The sequence below is a fragment of the Leptonychotes weddellii genome, chromosome 1, assembly GCF_054177405.1.
Source record: "Leptonychotes weddellii isolate Sample4059 chromosome 1, ASM5417740v2, whole genome shotgun sequence".
In the NCBI taxonomy this organism is placed as follows: Eukaryota; Metazoa; Chordata; class Mammalia; order Carnivora; family Phocidae; genus Leptonychotes; species Leptonychotes weddellii.
The window spans coordinates 68112002-68129878 of record NC_138369.1 but is presented as its reverse complement, the minus strand read 5'-3'; the positions used below and the strand labels follow the sequence as shown (position 1 = coordinate 68129878).

At 44.0% G+C, this 17877-nt stretch overlaps 1 pseudogene; it reads left to right on the top strand.

Moving 5' to 3' along the window:
* The first annotated feature begins 9475 nt into the window (after positions 1-9475).
* On the top strand, positions 9476-9569 carry LOC115941571 (U6 spliceosomal RNA; annotated as a pseudogene).
* The last annotated feature ends 8308 nt before the right edge of the window (positions 9570-17877 follow it).

Below are 17877 nucleotides of genomic sequence, written 5' to 3'. Positions count from 1 at the left end.
GTTCTTTCCTTCTCTGGAAAGGGAACTGATTACAGAGTTTGAAGGCTTCTTTTCTAAGAGCTCTGGCTGTGGGTTCAACTCTAGACTTTTCTACTTATCAGCTGTGCCTTAGAGAAATTATTTAATGCCTCTATAAAACATAGTAATTGAACCTACCTCCTGGGATGGTTGTTTTGAGGATTAAGTGAGTTAATACATGTACAGTCCTATTTAGAAGAGGGCCTGTCACATTGATTAGACTCCATAAGTGTTGGGGTGGGGAGGCAAGGGGATGGTGTCATTTTTGTTGTTATTTTTATTACCACTATTTTTATATCTGGTCTTCTTTCATGGTTATGATATCTTACTTTTTTCTCTCTGAAGACTTAGTTCCTTTTTTTTTTTTTTAAGTTTCCTTCTGTTTCCTGCCTATTGCTTTTTTGGTTTTTTTTTTTCTCTCTCTCTCTGAATTCTTTCATTTCTCTTTGCTTTGGTCTCTTTTTCATGTGAGAAGCTTTCCTGGTGATCTTTGTCTCTATGTTTATATTAAAAAGTGAGACACTTAAAGAGATGAAGGAGGTTTAGTGGCCAGCCTTCAAGATGGCACCCAGTGATTCTCAGTTCCGGGTATTTGCAACTCCTGTGTAGTTACCTCCTCTATTGACTAGAACAACCCATGTCACCAAGATAATACTGCATTGCTGTCTGGGACCACTTGCCCTGGGGGAAGCCACCAGCCATGTTGTGAGGTTACTCAAGCAGCAGTGTGCAGAAATCCATGTGGTGAAGGACTGAGGCCTCTTGCCAACAAACACTAACTTGCCAGGCATGGGAGTGTGCCATCTAGGAGGTGGATCCTCTAACCCCAGTCAAGTCTTTGGATGACCATTGAAATTGTTTCTAACCAGCATATTGACTGCAACCTCATGAGAGACCCTGAGCCAGAGCCACCCAGGTAAGCCATTCCAGAATTTTTGACTTACAGAAACTGTGAGGGAATAAGTGTTTATTTTTGCCTGAGGCCACGAAGTCATGAGGTAATTTATTATGTAGCAGTAGATAACTGATACAGGAGGGATAGTTGGCTGACCGGGCTAGGGAAGGGAATCTGGGTCTAACTATTCATTAACTAAACTTTCAGCCAGTCCCAGGGTTAGCCCCACCCTATACAGCAGTGTTTAGAGGTACTTGGTCCTCCAAATCCTGAGTTCAGCCAAGCAAATATGCCTCCTAATTTGTAAGAAGTAGGTTTCAGTTTCTTTGTTCTGTGAAGTCAGTTATCATTTTTCCATCTGCTTTCACTTTTCTAAAATTGTACTGATATTGCTCATCTGCTGCCAACTCCTCTTTTGTTCTCTTTTTCTTGTGGGTTTATATCCTTGTTTTTAATTTACTGTCACTTAATAGGAAGGGGGGGCAGAGGGCAGAGTTAATGTGTTTATTCAGTCTGTCACATTTAGTCAGAAGTCAGAAGTGATCTTTCACTATTTCCAAAACCTCCTTGGGGCTCCTGGGTGGCTCAGTTGGTTAAGTGGCCGATTCTTGGTTTCAACTCAGGTTCTGATCTCAGGGTCCTAGGATCAAGCCCTGTGGTGGGCTCCATGCTCAGCGGTCGTTTCTCTCCTTCTCCCTCTCCCTCTGCCCCTCCCCACAAGTGCCCTCTCTCTCAAATAAATGAATAAATAAATCTTAAGAAAGAAAAGAAGGTGGGGCGCCTGGGTGGCTCAGTTGTTAAGCATCTGCCTTCAGCTCAGGTCATGATCCCAGGCTCCTGGGATCGAGCTCCCTGCTCAGCAGGAAGCCTGCTTCTCCCTCTCCCTCTGCCACTCCCCCTGCTTGTGTTCCCTCTCTCGCTGTGTCTCTCTCTGTCAAATAAATAAAATCTTTAAAAAATAAAATAAAATAGGGGCGCCTGGGTGGCTCAGTTGGTTAAGCGACTGCCTTCGGCTCAGGTCATGATCCTGGAGTCCCTGGATCGGGTCCCGCATTGGGCTCCCTGCTCGGCGGGGAGCCTGCTTCTCCCTCTGACCCTCCCCCCTCTCATGTGCTCGCTCTCTCTCATTCTCTCTCTCTCAAATAAATAAAATCTTTAAAAAATAAATAAATAAATAAATAAATATAAAATAAAATAAATTTTTAAAAAAGTTATTTAAGAAAGAAAAGAAGGAAGGAAACCTCCTTGCCTGCTGGAGACCACAACTATGGCCACTCTACTTTTAAAAGGTTGATTGTGTGGGCAAATAGAGCGGGAAAGTGTGTGAAGGACCCAGCAGACCCCAGGAACTTCTGTATGCCCTTGGAGCTATGACGGTGTAGGTGATGGCTTGGGGAAGGGAGAGGAGAAGGGGGTCTATCCCACCGCTTTGAGGAGGAAGAGCCACGTCAGACAACTGAAAGGAGAGGCCTGGGCAGATGCTAAGAATAAAGACCATGTAATCAGAAACAGGCTGAAATTTTAAGTGTAGGGACAGCATGTGGAATGAGGGTGTGCATGTGATAAAACTCAGAGCAATTCCATCCTCAGATACCATCCTCAGGATGTTAAAGACAAACCCATGGCTTCAGACCACATCATCCTCTACTTCTACAAAAGATAAGGAAGAAAAACTAACTACATATAAGACATTTTAAGGTACAGTATTAAAAAGGAGTGATGAGAGGAAGATCTTTTTTCTTTAAGATCTATTTATTTATTTAGAGAAAGAGAGAGAGCACATGTGCATAAGTGGGGAGAGGGGCAGAGGGAGAGAATCCTCAAGCAGACCCACCACTGAGCACGGCTTGCCACTGGGCTTGATCCCACAACCCATGAGATCATGACCTGAGCAGAAACCAAGAGTGGGACGCCCAACTGACTGAGCCACCCAGTCACCCCAAGAGGAAGATCTTGATCTTAGCAGGAAAGCTTCTAGTTTCTCACCATTAAGTGTGATGTTGGTGATATGTTTTTGTAGATATTCTTTATCAAGTTGATGAAGTTCCTCTCTATTCCTAGTTTACTGAGAGTTTTTATCATGAATGGGTGTTAGATTTTGTCAAATGCTTTTTCTGCATCTATTGATATGATCATGTGATTTTTCTTCCTTAGCCTGTTGATGCGATGGATTACACTAATTGATTTTCTAATGTTGAACCAGCCTGGCATACTTGGAATAAAGCCCACTTGGCTGTGGTGTATAATTTTTTTTATACATTCTTGGATATGATTTGCTTTAATTGAATTTTTTCTGCTCTAATTTTTATTATTTCTTGTCCTCTGCTTACCCTGGACTTGATTTGCTCTTCTTTTTCTAGTTTCCTAAGATGGAAGCTTAGGTGACTGATTTTAGATTTTTTTTTTAAGATTTTATTTATTTATTTGAGAGAGAGAGAGAGAGAGCATGTGCGCACACATAGAAAGAGGGAGAAGCAGGTTTCCTACTGAGCAGGGAGCCCTACATGGGGCTCGATCCCAGGACCCTGGGATCATGACCTGAGCCAAAGGCAGACACGTAACCAAATGAGCCACCCAGATGCCCCTCTTTTTTTTCTTTTTAATATATCCATTCACTGCTATAAATTTCCCTGTAAGCACTGTTTTTGCTGGATCCCCCAGATTTTGAGAAGTTGTATGTTCCTTTAGCTCACCATATTTTGAAATTTCTCTTGACATTTTTTCTTTGACCCATGTATTATTTGGAAGTGTGTTGTTTAATCTCCAAGTATTTGGGGATTTTCCAGCTCTCTCTCTGTTATTGATTTCTAGTTAATTTCACTGTGGTCTGAAAGCATACATTGTATAATTTCCATTCTTCTAAATTTGTTAAGGTGTGTTTTATAGCCCCAAAGGTGGTCTATCTTGCTGTATATGTCATGTGTGCTTAAGAAAAATGTCTATTCTGCTGTTGTTAGATGAAGGGATCTATAGATGTCAACTATATCCAGTTAAGTGATGGTGCTTTTGAGTTCAGACGTTTTAAATTTTTACAAAGGCAATATATTCATGCATTGCATGTATTGTTTCTGTAAAATAACAACACAACACAACAAAAACAACGGATGAAGTTTTTTTCAAAGCAATAATGAGCCAAGGCAGGAGGTGTTTGTGGGGAACAACCTTGTGATCATCACTGAGGGTGCATCTACTCATTCTGCCAGCGCTGCCAGGTCAGATGGCAACCCAGGGTTTGGATCCATTGCACTGACAAGAGTCAGCGGCACAGTTACTGCCAGGGGATGGGCTTGGGCTGGGAAGAGGACGGTGCATCTATGATCCCCTCCCAAACGCAAGCACAAACTGCTGGTGATAAATGACTCAAGTCCAGCCAAGCCTGTTCAACTGTGATTATAATAAAAGGCATGAAGTTTATGTTCAGGCTCTGGGCTTGTTTACTTGATTAAGCAATTGAAGGCTTACGTCACTTTTGCCTTGTGTTTTTGGCTGGGCATTAAGCATGCCAGCTCATGGAACCAGAGGTACCTACCGGAGAAAACGAAAATATCACAGATGAAATTATACTTCCAGGCTTTTCTCTGGCAATTGTCATCGAACATACTACACTTCTTTGTTACACCACTCCTTTCATAATGGACGTGAAATGTAGGAAATCTCAAGTTCAGAAAGAAACCATAGCAACCAAAAAATGTCTACTAAATGAATTTGGAGAGTTCAATGTAAATAACCTAATGTTGCTGCAAGTAATCTTACCCAGCATTCTGTCAAAAGTTCTCTCGTTTGTCCCTTTCTTTATGGCAACTCTCACTCTTCAAATGGAAGAAGTCCATGTATAAGGAAGGGCTCGGTGCCCTATGCAATCACACAGTGGGGGGCTGGGCAAGTCTGGGGTCTGTTTTCCAATTGTGGATATGTTCATCTGATTTTATCAAGGTATTCGAAATTAGTTTCTGGACATCAACCACAGAGAACCTGGATTTTATAGAGATAGCAATTATGAGAGGGGCAAGGGCAAGGACACAGGCCTATGTGTTTGCATACATATATAAAGAATCATGGGGCGCCTGGGTGGCTCAGTTGGTTAAGCGACTGCCTTCGGCTCAGGTCATGATCCTGGAGTCCCTGGATCGAGTCCCGCATCGGGCTCCCTGCTTGGCAGGGAGTCTGCTTCTCCCTCTGACCCTCCCCCCTCTCATGTGCTCTCTCTCATTCTCTCTCTCAAATAAATAAAATCTTTAAAAAAAAAAAGAATCATGATAAAATTTCCACTGTCTTACTCATAGGGAGTTAGAAGTCCTGTGAATTAAACAGTATCTCTTGATAATTAATTTTTTAAAGTTAGAATCATCTAGAATACTCAGAAACCTTTTTAGCCCAATATCAGACTGAATTTGTGAGAGAGTGAGCGATTGTGTGCATGTGGGTATATGTGCACGCATGTATATATGTACCTTTTTGGAAATACATTCGTTTATGATGGAGGTGATGATGTCATTGGTAAGGATAAAGCTATTAAAAGAAAGCACAATTTGTAATAAACTCAGGGTTCATGGGGAGCAAAAATAGTTTCATAAATCAGTTACTGTGCCCACCTGTTATATACAAATTATAGTATTTGGAGGAATGATGGATTTTATTATAGTCGTATGACACTTATCAGTGAATATATTTCTCTAATCATTTGTAAATCTTAGAGCTTTCAACTTCTATATTCAAAACCAATTTCTTTACTGATTCTGTAAAAAAAATTCAATTGTTTTAAAAGAAGAGTTCAAACTTACATGTAATTATTCTGCAGAAAACCAACATTTTTTTTTAAGTGTTGGGATATGAGGAGTAGTTGTATTGTGAACCTGCAGATAAGCTAAGGAATATAATATCCCTTTGAAAATGCTTTCCAAGGGCACCTGAGTGGCTCAATCAGTTAAGCATCCGACTCCTGGTTTTGGCTCAGGGTCGTGGGATCGACCCCCGTGTCAGGCTCTGTGCTCAAGGGGGAGTCTGCTTAAGATTCTCTCTCTCCCTCTTCTTCTGCTCTCCCAAATAAATAAATAAATCTTAAAAAAAAAAAAGAAAGAAAAGAAAATGCTTTCCAAAGGCTATGGAAAATTAACTTGCATAATGTTCCCCTCTAATAAGCCATTAATTTATAGCCTTTCCAAACACATTTGCCTGGATCTTAAAAGTAACAGTTCAGCTGTCATTGCTCCTCTCATAACTGTGTCCAAGTACCTCCATGTGGCTGCCAAAAGCCAGAGGATGCTCTTGATACATTCCTCAGAGTCCCTACATGTATCTAGATCTACCCAGAAGAGTTACAAGATTCTAAATTTTACTTCAACTCAGTGTCATAATGCTGCTTTTGGGTGAAGCATTGTGTTTTCTGGTATCCTTTTGTAAGTACAAATATGCCCATGAGAATGTATAATCAGATTGCTGTCCTACTAGCTTGCTTTTCCTCAATGACTTCCAGGATGAAGGGTGGATAGGCCAATGCTGCTTTATGCATTATTGTCAGTGAAAGAAGGAGAAAAAAGAAACTTTGGCTTATGTGTCAATCGGGATTAGATTTAGCCTATGAAACAGAAAAATCAAAGTATGGCTTAAACATGATAGAAGCCTATGTCTTCCTTCTATAAAGAAAGTGCGGAGGCAAGTGTCCAAGGACGATGGGATCTAAGCTCCGTATTTCTGGGGCTCCATCCTGTTTGTTTTTTTTTTTTAAGATTTTATTTATTTATTTGACAGAGAGAGACACAGCGAGAGAGGGAGGGAACACAAGCAGGGGGAGTGGGAGAGGGAGAAGCAGGCTTCCCGTGGAGCAGGGAGCCCGATGCGGGGCTCGATCCCAGGACCCTGTGATCATGACCTGAGCCGAAGGCAGACGCTTAACGACTGAGCCACCCAGGCGCCCCTCCATCCTGTTTTATAGCTTCCATCCTCAAAGTTCCCTCAGGGTTCATGATGGGCTGCTGCAGACCAGAAGTAAAGACAAAAAGGGGCTCCACCCTGCTGAGTCAGCTCCCTTTGGACTGCCTTTCTAGGAGTCCTGCAGAATTTATCTTATTGGCCAGAAACAAGTCACATAAACACATCTAGAGGCAAAGGAGCCTAGGAAATCAGTATTTTTTTCTTGGTCACAATGTGCCCAGCTAAAAATAGGGGCAAGTAAAGAGGAAGTGAGGAGTAGAGAAGGAATCCTGGGGGTGACAACTAGCCATTTCTGCATTTGGCGAGACATGAAGGTCATGACTGGGCTTGGAACAACATCTGGGCTGATGCTGTTCTAGGCTCTCAAGAGAATGCCTGTTTTGTCTACACTTCCCTGCTTTGTCTAGGCTTTTCCTGGGTGCAAGACAATCCTAAGGGCTAGAGCAGCCTAGTCCTGGCAAGTGTATTTATTTGTCCAGAGGCATCAGGCCTAAAATCAATACCAATGCACAGAGATTCACTGAGTATACTCCAAGTGGGCCACATGGAAGCAGTAATAACCCTGGGGGTGCAGGGTCAGGTGGTGGGATGCCCTTCCCTGAGTGACTTGTAAGCTAGGAAAACAGCTTAGAACCGTGCTTCCAAAACTGCTTTTCCCCCAGTCCATAGCAGACCAATATGAACTCCTACTGTGATGACCACAGGGGTTCAGCAATACCCAACATAGTCTATTCCTTGTTGGAAGAGACTAGTCCTCTGATCACACACTTGGAGGTCATAATGTCAACTTGCTATAAAAGTGTTCTACATGTTTATTCTGTTTCAGGGATGGAAGGTCATCCTGCTGATACAGCCAGCCCCCTGAGACAAACTGCCTTCTGAGCATCCTAACTTCCTGCCCATTTTCCCCACCTCCAGGATTCCATCAATTCCAATAACTTCCCTTCTTGTTTAATTTAGGCAGACTTGGTTTCTGTACTTGCGAACAGGCCAGTCCTGAATCAGTGGATATTATCCCCATTGTACAGATAAGGAAACCAAGGCCCAGGTTCAGTGATGCTCCTGGGGTCACGCAGGTTACTATATGGCAGAGAATGAGGATTAGAACTTAGTCTCAATCCATGCAAAGGGAGAGGCAACATCAAACCTGACTTTGGTAACACCAACATCACTCTTGCCTTGGGACTTTGTCTCCATCCTTGCAGCCAGGGGACAACAGGGGCATGCGTCATGAGCAGAAATACACAGACCCTTCCACAGCCCTCGGCTTCTCTTGACAGCATCAACCAGGCAGCTTGAGACTGATCCACCTCAAACCCCTGCCCTCCTCCGACCTGCTGAATCCTATGTTTACCCCGCTCACTGAACCATTTCTTCAGATCAGAAGTGAAAACCCACCGGAGAACACAGTACAATCTTCCATGCCCCTCGGCAGCTTAGTTGAGCATTGCTTTTAAACCCTTATTCTCATCTTTGTTTCATGCTTACAGAAATGGATTCCTTTTATTCCTTTACCCCCCCTCCCCAGGAATAATCCTTTTGGAATTTAAGCTTTTTTTTTTTTTAAAGATTTATTTGACAGAGAGAGACACAGCGAGAGAGAGAGAACACAAGCAGGGGGAGTGGGAGAGGGAGAAGCAGGCTTCCCGCCGAGCAGGGAGCCCGATGCGGGGCTTGATGCGGGGCTCGATGCGGGGCTCGATGCGGGGCTCGATGCCAGGACCCTGGGATCACGACCCGAGCCAAAGGCAGACGCTTAACGACTGAGCCACCCAGGCGCCCCTGGAATTTAAGCTTTTAAAGAGCAATTCCTTCGATTATTTGAAAGGCAGCCCTCCTCAGCCTTCAGGGAGAGGGTTCGGAGGCGGGCCCAGGGCTGTGTGGGGACACACACCTCGATGCTGCATCGCATCAGGAGGGGAAGGCTCAGGCAGCCCGAAGGAGAGGGGCTCTGGCTCTCTGCTCAGATCTGGCCTCCCTTCCTCCATCTTCCCCTCCATTTCTATACTAGTCAGCACCAAGAGCAATCTTGGAAAAAGTGGAGAGAGGGACTGGGTGGGTGGAAGAAAATGACACTGAAATGTCACCTGCAGTGGGGGAGGGGAAGGATGATGTCAGCACACCTGGGGCGGGGCCCCTCATTTTCCAGGGTTCATGAAGACATCCAAGAGGAGGATTCCAGGGTGTGGGGGACACCACAGTTCACCGCCAGCTCCCTCTGCTGTCGCCCGGCTGCTAGGAGGAGGACCGTCAGTGGGCAGCCTTGCCTGTCAGCCTCTTCAGGGATCACCTCCGCCACAGAGAGCCACCTAGACCAGGGTAGCACTCCTCCAGAGGTGCCCCACATCCAGGGCCTGAGGGCGGCAGGAGTGTAAGGACCTGGCCATGTCAGCTCAACTCGGGATAATGCTGGAAGGTGTGGGCTCACAAAGCCTGCTGTTGGGTTGCGTCTCAGCAACACTGCTCCATGCCCTTTGCTCTCTTCCACAGGTGGTGGTCCCAAGGGTGAGGCCTGATAAACACCCCGCTCACAAACTCTCTCTGAGTCCACCTCCCAGGGAGCCCAGCCCAGGAACAGAGACTGTTGACTCACGAGCTAACGCTCCTAACACCAAAAAATACTGCGCGCTGGTGGTCATTTTGGCAACACATATGCTAAAACTGGAACGATGCAGAGAAGATTCGCCTGGTCCCTGCGCAAATTCGTGAAGTGTCCCACGTTTTTTAAAACACGACTACGCACTATAGTTTTATGTCCACAGGACAATTATAAAATTAATTGTTAAAATGTTGATTCACTGCTTATGGCATCAGTAAATTCCTTCAGTCCTCAGTGCGCATCTTTATGTACATCGTGTGGAGATAAAAAGTCCTAAGAGGTAGTTACTATTATCCCACTTTACAGGTGAGGCAAGCAAGAATCAGTGAGGACAAGCAGTTTGCCCAACATGGCACAACGGATGGCAGAGCCAGAATTTGAACCCAGACAGGCTGGTTCCAGAATCTGTGCTCTCAGCACCACACTCACCTTCCTCTCAGTACTTTGTCTCCTGACTATTTCTTCCTATGGGGCTGGGGTGTGAGACTGTGTCCCAATCTCAAAAACTATCAGGGTCAGGAAAGTAAAAAGTAATAGTAATAATAAGTATAGGAATAATACGTATAAGAATATCAGAGAAAAGAATAGCACAAACTTGAATATAAATGGCAAATCTCAAAGTAAAATTTTTTAAACTTAAAAACATGATTCTCATGGGGGCACCTGGGTGGCTCAGTCAGTTAAGCATCTGCCATCAGCCCAGGTCCAGGGATCGAGCCCCACGTCAGGCTTGCTGCTCGGCGGGTAGTTTGTTTCTCCCTCTGCTCCCCCCGCTGCTCCTCCTGTATCTCTCAAACAAATAAATAAAATCTTCAAAAAAAAAAAAAAAAACCATGATTCTCATAGAAATGTAAAATGAGCATATGCCAAACATATGTTTAACTGACTGTATTAGTGTCCTAGGGCTGCTATAACAAATTACCACAAACCAGATGGCTCAAACCAATAGAAGTTTATTTCTCTTACAGTTCTGGGGCCAGAAGCCCCAAATCATGGTGCCACCAAGGCTGCACTCCCCCAAAGGCTCTAAGGGAGCCTCCTTCCTTGCCTCTCAGCTTCTAGTGACTTTGGCATTTCCATGGCCTCCTCGGCTTGTGGCCATCTCTCTGCCCTCTGCCTCTGTCTTCATCCTGCAGCCTGTTCCTCCTCTTCTTTTCCGTCTCCTATAAGGACACTTATCTTTGGATTTAAGGCTCACGCAGGGGTTTCAGGATGATCTCATCTCAAGATCCTTGATTTGATTACATTTGCAAAGATCCTTTTTCCAAATAAAGTGACATTTACAATTACGGGGATTCTGACAGAACGTGTGCTTCTGAGAGCCACCATTCAATCCACTACATGCATTAATGAGGGAACCAGGGTAAAATAAATTTAAAGAAAAATTTGAGAAACAGGGGTTTATCTAGTCAGTCAGCAAAGGCATGCTAAGACAGCTTTGCTAAGTTGGAGACAAATCGAATGGTTAATGTCTCACAGGGCAATAAAACTGTAACTGTAACCTGGTGTTATCTTTTTCCACAGAAATCTATTTGGACAAAAATCTATAAGTTAGCACATGACTTTACAAATTCCCTGATCGATAGTAAATGGTAAATTAAGCAAAGTATATGTCTTAGACCAGTACTCTCTAATAAAACTTTCTACAGGGATGGAATCTTCTCTATCTGGGCTGGCCAATCCAGGAGCCACAGGCCAGGTGTGACTAAGGAGCACTTGACATGTGGCTACTGTGGCTAAGAAACAGAATTTGGAATTTTATTTCATTGTTATTAGAGTTTAAATATCCACAGGTGGCTAGTGGCTACAATATTGGAGGATAAGGCCCTGGAGAACAAAGTAACCCTTGACAGGGACTGAGAGACCATGTTCTAATGCAACATTGAAAGGATCGGCTGTCACCTTATTTCCAAGTTTTCATAATTTTTCTTAAGACGTTGACTGCCGACCTTAGACTGGGAGACTGTGGAGAGTGGTGGGGTTCTGCACAACTGACCATTGTGTGTTTATGTAGTCAGGAAAGCATGTCTGTTTAGTTCCAATCAATCACTGCCCTGTGGCTAGAACTATTCATTTTTCAGGAGAGCCCAGGCATGTGGGTTTTTATGCAAAATCTCAGATCGACGAATATTTATGAAGCACCTGCTATGGCCAGGGACTGACAGGGAAGCAGGTCATTGTTTTGTTTTGTTTTGTTTTTTAAAGATTTTATTTATTTATTTGACAGAGAGAGAGGCAGCGAGAGAGGGAACACAAGCAGGGGGAGTGGGAGAGGGAGAAGCAGGCTCCCCGCGGAGCAGGGAGCCCGATGTGGGACTCGATCCCGGGACTCCAGGATCATGACCTGAGCCGAAGGCAGACGCTTAAAGACTGAGCCACCCAGGGGCCTCAAAGTGTCTGACTCTTGATTTCAGCTCAGATCCTGATCTCAGGGTCACGAGATCAAACCCATCCTCGGGCTCCATGCTGGGTGTGGAGCCTGCCCAAGATTCCCTCTCTCTGCCTCTGCCCCTTGCTCTCTTTCTAAAAAAATAAATAGAGGAAACAGAATATGGGGGAGAATGGCCAGAAGCTAGGTGAGGGGGGTAATTAGGGGCTGCTCTAAGAATCGCTTGATAACATTTTTTATAGCCAAACTTTTTTTTTAATCTAAATAGGAAAACAAAGGGCATTTGAGAACAGAAGAGAGAAAAACCACCTGTAATCTTACTACATTAACATCACTTCTACTTTTGATTAGAGTGCATTTCACTCAATCTGGGCCCACATACATATGTATTTTATGTAATTGATCATAATCAACTGTATGTATGATTTTGTAGTCAGCTCTTTTCACTCAACTTTTAGAGCCATTTCTGTGATAACTATAGTCCTGACCATTATAATTTTCAATTTCTGCATTGTCCATCCAGTGGGCCTCACATACAGTATTTATCCTTTACACATTTGGGTTGTTTTATAAATTTTCAGGTTTATGAGCATAAACATCTTTACACATACACGTTTATCCTCTTCTTTTTTCAGATAACTTCCTTAGGATAAATCTCCTGAAGGGAGAGATTTCCTGTGTCAGAGGGAATACTTAGTCTTAGAGCTTGTGATAAAAGTCACCAAATTGGGGCCCCTGGGTGGCTCAGTCGGTTAAGTGTCTGCCTTCTGCTCAGATCATGATCCCGGGATCCTGGGATCGAGTCCCATGTCGGGCTCCCTGCTCAGCAGGGAGCCTGCTTCTCCCTTGCCCTCTGCGCCCCCGCCCATGCTCTCTCTCACTCTCAAAAATAAATAAATAAAATCTTTTTTAAAAAGTTGCCAAATTGGTTTCCAAAAGGAGTAAGGAGGGAGACAGTGGTAGGGAGAACGTGCATGCACGCGTGTGAGAACACGAGGCGGCACAGATAGCCCCCGTCATCTCTGCGAGGCCAGGAGCCTGGTCTGCTTTGCCCATTACTGTGTCCGCAGTGCCTGGCACACAGAAGAGCTCAATAATGGAATGCGTGACTGACTTGCAAGCTCAAGGTTTGCAGCTGAATTTGTGGTTGTGCTCCCAAGGATAGAAACACCCCTGTCAGGAATGGATATTTTGCATCACTCTGCTTTTGTAGCTTTGGCTTTTGATGAACAAAACAAAAACTGCATAGATGTTTGTGGAGATTGAGCTACAAAGACAAACTGAGCACAAATTCCAGGCTCCCCCTCCAAATTTCTAGAAAAGACTTAAGAGATATACATGCCTTATGTCAGATATCCGTGTGTGTGTGTGTTTACACGTCCCACTCAGCCCTCCCCGTCACTGCTCCCGGGCTGTGGTGAAGTACAATATTCACAGAGAGCCCCGCATGGCCTCCATGGGAAGATAGGCACAGTATTCCACTGGGTTCTTACAAGCAGCTTCTGAGACAGAGATCTGTGGGAAGCTGCTTTATTAGGAAATATTCCCAGGAGGAAAGGGTAGAAGAATGGGGACGCGTGACCAGGAAGGGAGAAGGCTGAGCACAAGTGTTCTAGCAAACAGAAGCCCTCAGAGGATAACCGGCTCAATGCAGGGAGCTCTGGAGACGACACAGGTCATACCTCAGAGCTGTCCCCATCAAGGAGGGAGGGACCTGGAGGATTTATATCCCCTGTCCCCATCGGTACCCAAACGGTCCCCAGGGACATTAACGCCCAGGCAGTTCTGGCTCTTGGTACGTGCTGGCCAAGTCTGGTCCAGCAGGCTGTGGTCTGGCCTGAGCAGACGCTCAGCGGCTGGCTGTCGGGGCTTAAAGCACACAGTAGCCTGTTTCGACAAAAATGGCAGAGGGATTCCAGGGCAGGTGGGTGGAGCCCTGCCCGCTCCTGCTTCAAGCTCACAACAGTGATCACCATGAAAACTAACCTCATGAAAGGAGACATCAAATTTAACAAATAAAAGAACAAACAGAAAATGAAGCTAATCGAAAAAGACAGAAGAGGACTCTAGAAGATGTTTAATCGGTGTCTCCACGGGCACAGAAGCAGATAATACATCTGCTAAATCAAATGGAGGTCTTGAAGATCAAGTTTTTGATCACTGACATTAAAAAAAAAGTAGATATATAAAGTCGCAGAATGGGAACAGGTGAAGAATGAATCACTGAAAAGAGATGAAAAGTATGAAAAAAAAGTTAGGGACATGGGAAATAATTTCATAAGCCTCCCACATCCAGCTAGTAACATTTTCAGAATAAGAAGACAAAGAGTATAGATGGGTGAAAATACTGCCGTGATTAAGAGGAGAAAATTTCCAAAGTTAATAAAATACACACGTCCTCAGAACAAACGTACCCGAACAAGACCCAAGCAGGAAACATGAAAAGTGCCACATGCGTCGTGCTGACATCACTGTAAAATTTCAGAACACCAAGGACAAAGAGAAAGTCCTAAATCTCCCTGAGAGAAAGGCAGATTATACACAGGATTAAAAAAAATATATATATCACACTGACCTCATACTTCACATCAGCAATAGCTGATGGCAGAAGACTGTAAAGCCCGATCTTTAAAATTCTGATGGAAAAAGGTTGTGAGCAGAGATCAAGTGAAAATGTCATTCACACGGGGAACAAATATAGGCATTTCAGATGAGCAAGAAAATGAAAACGTACCACTCACAAACCCTGTTTGAAAGGATTGTTAGAGAATGTCGTCGACAAAGCAACAGAACAGCAGAGAATGAGAAAATAAACTGGTACAATGTAATGTTAAGAAAAACAAAAATGAATCAGGATTCCCATTTATTGAACAGTTATTGTGCACTTATGACGTGCAGCCCATTGCAGCTTTGCTTACGATCAGCCTGGAAGAAAGCGTCAAGCAATGAACATTTCCAAATGAAAAGGCTCTGTAACATCCTAAGGAACTTCTCTGAAAATTGGTAAATGCACAGAGAAGGGTCCAGCACAGTCATGACATGAAGACTCTGTTGATATGGAGGTGTGAAAGGAGGGTCTGGATGGAGCCCCTTACCTGGGTATCTGCCAACGGGGACCAAGAGTCTTTGTCCACTGAAAGGACATCCTGGCTAATACACACTCCCACTGGTTTGTATTCCCTCTCCTCAAACCACAGGTTCTCAAAATGAATTTGTGTAATTTGCCCTTCTGGTCTTTCTATTAGAGCGCTTCAATTATTCCACTGAAACCTGCCAAAAGCTTTCAAACCTTGAGCATTGACTGGAAGTGAAATTGAGTAACAAATGAGCTCAAGTCATCAGGGGAGCTCTTGTTTGAGAAGAAAGGACGGAGCTGCCCTTAAGTGGTTTTGCTCCAGACCCCCTCATTTATAACACCTCTTAGATGTTTAAAACTATGTGCTTTTCTGTGACCGACTGGATCCTTTCGGAGTTAGCTCCCTCTTGCTGAGCAGACTGTGGCATGAGGGCGGCTGTCTGTTTCAGGAGTCCCGTCCAGCGGTGAAGACCGCGCATTTTGTTTCCGGATCAGGCACTTCAGGGATATCCGTCCCCTTGAGGGATTCGACATTGTTAATTACTTTCCGTGAAAGAGGGAGCCTGCAGCACTGCAGGTTGGCAGGTTGGCTAAAAATAGAGGCTATAGGTTATTTTTAAAAACACTCACCGTGAGAGATCATGACCATGAGTCACATTTATGTCCGGAGCTTGCCGGCCAAAGGAAAACCACATGGCTCTGTGGATGTTTTAAACCTTCCCTGAAACACTGGCACCTCTGCAAAGCAAACAGTCACTCCAACCCACCCAGGAGGAAATGCAGAAGAACTTGTGCACGTGCAATTTTAAGACCCAGTTTAGTCTAAAATAGATATTCCATCCCCAGAGGAGAAGCACTATGTTCTCAGCCCTAACTCTTAACTAATGTTTGTCACACCGCTGGATAGCTCTTTCTACTCATTGTTGGCTTTTTTTCTTTTCCTTTCCAAGGAATATTCATAATCTAATGAAGAAATATTCGCTGCAGAGGAGTTCCGTGGCATGGGAGGTATCAGTCTTCTCTGAGACATCAATTTCACTTGCTTACAGAACATTAAAAAGAAATTTTAAGTGATAAATGCATTAATCTACAGCTACTTATGATTAGGCTGTTCTGGCTAAAACGGAATACATTATCTGGAAGACATCTTTCATGCTCCCAAGGCACTTTAAAATAATGAAAACATATAAAATAATATCTAAGTAATTAAAGTAATGGCAAATAAAAACTTAGCATTACATGGAATTGCCTATTGGAGTAATAGATCTCGTTTTATAAGCCCTTTGTGATATTGCTATTAATTTTTAAGTAACAAAATATTGCTCTTGAACCAAAAATGGGATATTAACTAACACATACACCATTAATTGCTTTGCAAATGCAAAGTGCTAAATTCTGGTTTATAAAAATAAACCTTTGAGGTTATCTAATAAAACCTATATACACAGTGCCCACTTCCAAATCATGTAAGCAGTAGAGGAGACTCCCCATGTTGAAAGCATAGAGATTGCTTCTTAGACCCTGTATCTCTTCTGTGCTGATCCGCGCACATCCAGAAGCCTGCTATCATCTACCCTTTCTTCCCACCTCACGTGGTCATTCTGTCCCTTAGCCCAGCACCTTCCCCGATACTCAGGCATTTAGTTTCCCATTCCCTTTCAGCTAATGGGTTTTCTGAGCCACAGGTAGGGCACTTCTTGAAACGATGTCAATTCTTGGGGCGCCTGGCTGGCTCAGTTTGTGGAGCATGCAACTCTTGATAACAGGGTTATAGATTCGAGCCCCACACTGGGTGTAGAGATAACTTAAAAAAATAAAAATTTAAAAAAAAACACCTCAAAAAACAAAACCAATGGCAATTCTTGTAGATGATATTCTGTCCCCTAGACCTGCCTGTTGTCTTGGCAACCTCCTGCCATCATGGTGTTGCTAGTACCTCAGGTCCCATGCAATTGGCCTGATGACCTGATTTGTCTTTATTCACCAGAGTGTGATTGATTCAGTCAGCACATCTGGAGTTACCCCATCCCAGGGGACTCATTTCTCTGGGGACCACACTCTACACCCCACTGTACATACCACTCATCCCAGGGGCAGGGCCAGGAACTTGGGATACATGACTTAAGGAAGCACTTCCTCTTGGATTCCGGTAAGTGCGGGGTCGGCATTTGACAATGCCAAAAGGGAGTGCCTCCTTAAATTGTGTGCCCCAGTGCCCGCACTGCGAACAGGAGCCCTGACTTACTCACAGTCCAGCTTTTCCAGCCCCCAAGCTCTGAGTAGGATTCACTGAAAACAGCAAGCAGCTGTTAGCAGCTGATAGCAGAAAGGGAAGTTGAAGGGGAAGATCACTTAAAACTGGACACAAGTCCCCCTTTTCCCCAACTTCCCATACTTCCCAGCTCTCTGCATGAAAAATTATATCTCTGGAACTGACAGAAGGGGCTCCTCAGTTTGTAAAACAAATCATGGTTAACACAACAAACTATTTCTTGCCGGCCCTTCCATAAAGTCTCAGAGGGAAAACACAGGCTATGTATGTGTAAAATCATGAAATTTTCTAACATAAGATGACCTATTTTCCTCTTAGAGATTTTCAACGTACATGAATATATTAAAGGTCTGAGAGTTCTTGTAAGAGAAAAAAGCAGTCAGTTTAAATTTGTTGCAACCAGCCTTTGACCACAGAGTCTCATCTGGGAGGTGGGAGGCATCTGTTAGTATCATACAGAACTAATGTTCTGAGGAACTTGGCTTAAGAAACCATAAGGAGGGGCGCCTGGGTGGCTCAGTTGGTTAAGCGACTGCCTTCGGCTCAGGTCATGATCCTGGAGTCCCGGGATCGAGTCCCGCATCGGGCTCCCTGCTCAGCAGGGAGTCTGCTTCTCCCTCTGACCCTCCTCCCTCTCATGCTCTCTGTCTCTCATTCTCTCTCTTGCAAATAAATAAAATCTTAAAAAAAAAAAAAA